The following is a 6,556-nucleotide window of genomic DNA, read 5'->3' on the forward strand; positions in this document are numbered from 1 at the left end:
AACAAAAAATATGTTTATAACTGTTTTGCGTCCAAACAATCTGGCTCCTTAGCCCATTTAAAATCTTTCCAAAATCAACATTCTAATCACTCTTTGGCAATTTGTTTCCAAATTTTAAAATGTTATTAAGCTTTAAACTTACATAAATCTTCTTTCATTGTGGATTATAAGAAAACCATCTGGTGTAAGGAAATGTCCTTCTGAAAGTTCTTAATATTCAAAAAGTGATTTATAAGCCATTTCCAATAAAAGTGGTTAAGAGGAAAGATGGGCAGTCTCCTTCTGAAAGGCTCTGACAAAGGCTTGGACAAAGCTGTTTCTGCCAGCTCCCAGAACTCTAAAACCTGCTGTAGATTACTACTTTAAGGCCTTTTCCCAGAGTGCATCTGTAAAGAGCCCTAGGCAATACAAAGTCCTTTTCTGGAAAAGAATTCAGAAAGTTGATTCCTTTACCATTGTACTTTCCATTACACTTGTCAGCTCCAAAGACACAAAGCTATGTTAGTTTGCCATTCATCCCTGGAAGAGTGTCTACTGCTGAATATTGGGAGGCAAGGAGGCCTCTTCCTTCTAACTGGTATACACAAGAAATTGTACTCTGAAGGAGCAGTATTGGCATTTACTGTTGTGAATTCAGTTATGAATGGTCCATATTTATAAATGCCATAAATATGAATGGTCCATGTTTATAAATGAGTTAAAAACAGGGGCCAGGGGACTGGGTGAAAATAGTAGGCAAGTAACAGTCTCCCTTCTTAATGATATTGGATTCTTCTTCCCATTAGGGATAACATAGGCTTATGGATTAGAATTCTCCAGAGGAGTCCAATGAGGGCATCATTTCTCTTCAGAAAGAGAAATTATAACAACTCCTTCCTGTCCCACTGATTAGAAATTCTCTTGCTCCAATTGTATTAGGGCAACAGTTGTCATTCCTATAGCATTGAAATTCCTGTAAATTTTAAAAGACACTTCTATGTTCTTTTCTAAGTCTAAATTCCCCTTCCTATTTAGGGAATTTCTGGAAGAGTTACCCCTTTCTTAGGCCAATGGATATTCTCTGTTTGGTTCCCAATTTGAAAATGAAGATACTGTGCTAAGGTACTTTCCAGCTGCCTAGGATATGTTTCCCACAAGTTGACAGAAACTCTATATTTGATACCTAGCCAACCTTCATATCTCGAGGCATTTTCTTGGCATATGAAACTGATGAAACATAACTACTAATATAAAAATCATGGCAGTTATTATTTAGGAGCCAAATGATATGGTAATATGAATATCTAAGAATTCCTTTTGCAATGTAATAGCTTAGGAAGTTAATCCAAGAAATCCAGTTATAGTGCAGTTGTGCCTATTAGAAGGGCAATTTGATTAGTTTGTATCTTCTTTCTGGAAGGGGAGCTCCCTTCAATGAAGTGATTTTATTACTAAGGAGTTGGTTGCTATATAATCAACTCTGCCTTTATTTGAGTTCTATTTGCCCCATCAGTTTCTAACAGCCCACCCTTCAGTTTCTCCCCAAAATAATGCATTGTCTTTGAGAAACATATTGTCAAGTCCTCAATGTTTTGATTCAAGAAAATTTCTCAAAAAGGCGTGAGTTTTAAGCATCAGCTATGTTTGCTTAGTAAGAACTGATGGCCAAATTTGCCCCAAATTTATTCATGCCTCAGCATGCCAGATCTCCAATTATGCAATCTGGGACAGGAATTTATTTTGATAAAAGCGGATCCTCTCATGCAAAGAGAGACCCTCAGGTATCATCTTGCATTCTCTTTTATAGTTAACACATCAAAGGAAAATACAAAAAGAAAGTTGACAGGACAAACACACCCCCATCTTTACATAGGAAATCAGTTACATGAAGTCAAACATGGTACCTATTTACACCCGATAATCCTAAACATTTTCATTCAAATTAGCTTCAAGGAACTTGTGGGTGTAGAATTTAGGATGTTAATGAGGAAAAATATCATAAGGTAACTTAGAATCCACAGAAAAACAAAACAGATATCAATCAACACTAAATAATTCTCTATCTTATCAGAAGACAACTACAGGCATCCTTTTAAGACAACACACTACTATCCTATCCTCACCTGGAGAGCAAAGATAGTTTATCTTGCAGTTCAGGAATGTTACAAAGTACCAATCAATCCATCTGCAGTAATAGGTAAAAAGCTTTCTACATTCCAGCCTGCAATGTTTGATAAACTATTAATATTACGTTTAAAAGAGAAAAAAATCAAATTAAAATACAAGAAAATCCATTATGTGAAAATCCTGAATTGGCTATCACCAACAGAAAGGACATCTCACATAAATTATATAGATTTGAACAAAATGCTAAGATACAGAGACTTAACTCTGGGAGATTTAAAAGGGAGATTTAAAAACAATTGAAGAATTGGCAGATCAGAACATGAAAGTTGTCTGGCTAACTTACCTCCAAATCAAAACTAAATACAATAAAGGTACTAAATTATATGACATCGAAACAGAACCACATGAATTGGATAAAATTATTCAAAGCTCAGATAGAAAGATGATAGGGAGAATATATAAATTTCTTCTGAAGTATAAAATGGAAGAGGAAATTGTAAAAGAACAAATGATAAAATGGGCGCAGAACTTTGGCTATAATATTGAATTAGACAAATGGGAAATGTTTTGGGGAACAAACTTAGAATGGTAACCTGAAATTCTTTATTAGGAATAATGTCTACAAAATAAAAAAAGAAATCCAGTATTTAATACTACATATAATTACGGCGGCAAGGATTGCCTTTGCCCAGAAATGGAAAAACAAATTAATTCCAAGCGAAGATGAAATAATAAGAAAGGTTATGGATTGTGCTAAAATGGACAAACTAACTAAAGAAATCCAGGGAAAAGAAGAATCAGAATTCTACCAGATATGGGATAAATGGTATATGTGGATGGAGGAAAGAAACAAGACTCAATGAAGGAATATAACAAAACTAAAAAAATATATAGTTATGAGTAAAATAAGAGGGTTAAGAATGGTGAAATCCAAATGAAATACAATAGAAATAATATAAGGTGAGCGGTATCGATTGATAATTGCTATTAGAAAGAACAGGAAGCTCCTGTTCATATTGTATTATGTAAATGTGGTGTGTATCTAAGTTTTGTGTGTGTGTGTATTTTACATGTTCATTAATAAAAAAAAATAAAAAAATACAAGAAAATTCATGCTACTTATCAAGTACAACAAAATTATGAAGTCCGTGATTTGTGTGGCCTTCAGAACTGCCTTCAGAACTGCCAATAGAGTTGGATTATTTGCTGTAGTAGCATTATTGCTGGACTTTTGGGTCTCAGCCATTCAAGTAGATTCTGAATCTCTGAAGTGTCGTGTGCCTCATGTTGGCAGGTTCTCTGCAGAAAATTTCTAATCTAAGTTGTTTATCAGCTATTGTTCTCATCTGCCAAGCTAAAGATTGCATCAGTTGGCACCAGGGTTGGTATTCTCTTACCTTCCCTATCAATTCGCAAATCGCTGCTTGCTTCACTCAGATGTGCCATGTCAGTCTGCACATGCGCTCAGTCTTCCATGCATGCACTTTGGCTAAAAAAATGGGCCTAAATGAGATGCCATAGAGCCAGGGCAGGTGGGCAGGACCACCTGCTATTTACACTACCGGTTCAGGCAAACCGGTCCGAACCAGCAGAATACTATCTCTGGTTGGCACCAGATGAAAGATCCTTATTTACTGAGAACAGGATTATTTAAAAAGAGGAATTAACAGCTTTCCCCCCAACAATCATCTCCAGCTAGTACCATAGAAACATGTCCCAATTAGTCTTCTTAACTAAGATGGGGATGAACTGCAGGTGAGTTTTTGCATATAGAGCAGCAGTTACTATTTGTCAACATTTGATCAATGCTTTACAGACACTCCAGGCAGCAAAAGATGGCAAGAAATAGGGAGAAGTCCTGCCACCCTTCTTATCAGTAAATGAGTAGTATGAATGGGGCTGATTTAATTATATCTGTGACTTAGGATTTAGCATTTAGAAGTATTCTATTTGCTCCTAATGGTTCAAGAAAGTTAGGAATTTATAAAAGTATAATACTAAAACTGTCTAGATCAGGGGTGTCAAACTCAAGGCCCACTGGCTGAATTTAAACTTGCATAAATCTTCTCAAAACCGGCCTGGAAGCAGGAAAGGACCAGTCTGCAGTGCCTGTGCCAGTGAAAATGGAGCTCGGAGGTGTGCGTGCAGGCCCCTCTGCACCCCACTTTCAGACATGACAGCCTCCTCAGCCCTCTGCTAGTGAAAATGGAGATCAGGAAGGACCGCCGCTCCCACTTCTGTTTTCACTAGCAGAGGGCTATCCAAACAAACTAAAAACAAAACAAACAGAGAAGTGTTTTCCCTTTTGTATTTGAGCATGCAAGAAGGGACAGGAAAGGGGAAAGGGAAAGAGGAAAGAAAAGGAAACGATGGGAAGAGAGCAAGGAAGAAAAAATAAGGAAAGAGCGGAAGGAAGAAGAAGGGAGAAGGAAGAGGGGAAGAAAAGGAAGGAAGGAAGGAAGGAAGGAAGGAAGGAAGGAAGGAAGGAAGGAAGGAAGTAAGTAAGTGTTGGAAGAAATGTCCATCTGTGTTCAGTTCCAAGTGGGGAAAAAGATACTGGAGACATGGAGGCTGCTTGGAAAGATGGTTTAATGGTAGACAGCAGGAGTGGGTTCCTGCCAGTTCTAACCTCTTCTATAGAAGAGGTTCCACAAATCTACAGTGCCATTTAGAACCGGTTCCAGTTCCCTCCCTCCACCCGGCCGCACATCATCAAGATGAAGAGTGAGAGGAGGAATTCTGGGAGTTGAAGTCCACAAGTCTTAAAGCTGTCAAATTTGAACACCCCTGGGTTTTTTTTCTAAAGGGTTAGGGGTACAAGGGTCTTGTAACTTGACACCTTTAAGACTCACGTGCTTCAAATGCCAGAGTTTCTGAGCCAACACTTTGGTTGCTAAGCAAGAGCGTTGTTAAGTGAGTTCCACAGTTTACAAGTTGGCCATGCCCACCCAGTCATATGACTGCCAAGCCACTCCCACTCGGTCACATGGCCGGCAAGCCACTCCCACAAAGCAGGCCACACTAACAGAAGAGGTTCTAAAAAATTTTTGAAACCCACCACTGGTGGACAGGATTGCATGGCTTGAGCTCCTGAACAGAAAAGGGGGGTCACATGCTTCCAGATGTTGGGTGAAGAAGAAAAGAGGGCAAGATGCTGAAAGTTCCTGGTTTTATGCCCTCTCTGGCCTTTGATTTTGATCTTGTATTCTGACTGGTTGTCAGACTCCCATGGGGCCATGCAGGGGCAACTCTGTGGGCTGTCTTGAGTCCATGTTTGGTTGAGCATTGCTTCTTCCCAGGTGCCCTGTGGTGAGATGGGTAAAGGGCTAATATTATCATGGCTTAATCCCATCATCCTGGAGCTGAGGGGGGATCTTTGCTATGTAGAATAGATTGGCCCAGGTTTTTTTAATGGCCCATTGACAAAGGTGGGGGCTTTTAAGAGTGACTCTGCTTCTTGCCTAAAACATGTTTCTCCATTCCTGATCCAGGGAAATATAATATTCTTCCTTTTCAATATTTCCCAGGATATTTCATTTTTCTAGGAGAGGGGGGGATTAACTTCCTACACAAGGAAGGAAGGAAGGAAGGAAGGAAGGAAGGAAGAAAGGAAGGAAGGAAGAAAGGAAGGAAGGAAGGAAGGTGATTATAGTGAGAGTGAGGGAGGATCTCAGGGAAGTCCTGCCTTAGTACTGGGCCACCACAGATGCTTCTGACAAGAGTCCTGTGTCACACACCCCTTGGCCACCCGCCCCCCATGCCCCAGCACTCTAAGGTCAAACACAACCCTGATGTTGCTCTCAATAAAATTGAGTTTGAGTTAGATTGATGGAAGATTTGAGGTTCAAATGAATTGTGGGCTCCTTGTACTCTCTCAGCTTGGTGGTTTTCTTGCAGACATTTCATTACCAAACTAGGTAACATCCTCAGTGCTAGCTTTGAGAGAGCATCAAAGACCCCACAAAAACTGGATTTTTAAACATTCAAACATCTAATATATTTGTTTGAAACATGTATTTTATTTTATCTGGCCCATTCCATTTTGACACCTGCTCTAATAAAAGAGGGTCTAAGTATATTGCCAGCTTTTCCCATCTCAGAAAGAGTAAGAGGTTTACATTCTACTTCCTACCATTGTTTTCAAAGATTGGCCTTTAACTTAACAGGGTTAAAAGAAACCTTTTATTCAGAAAAACACTTATGAGGCTGAGAAATACTAGTCAGACTGTCTTCCAATCCAGTGCAGTCCATTCCTTAGATTTATATTGTTGAAAGCGGCAGTGTTTCTAAGAGAGATAGATATACAACGATAATCCAATGTTATTTATACATTGCATTAAGAAAGTGTGTTTCTCTCATTTGCATCTGTTCAGATGAGTAGCTCTTTTGAATTTCCAAAGCGGCCAGAGAATTTTAGCTCATTTTTTTTTTTTTTTTGCTCTGTCAAGAC

The sequence above is a fragment of the Thamnophis sirtalis genome, unplaced genomic scaffold (genome assembly GCF_051295495.1).
Source record: "Thamnophis sirtalis isolate CommonGarterSnake01/CBP01778 unplaced genomic scaffold, rThaSir2_p1.2 scaffold_8, whole genome shotgun sequence".
In the NCBI taxonomy this organism is placed as follows: domain Eukaryota; kingdom Metazoa; phylum Chordata; class Lepidosauria; order Squamata; family Natricidae; genus Thamnophis; species Thamnophis sirtalis.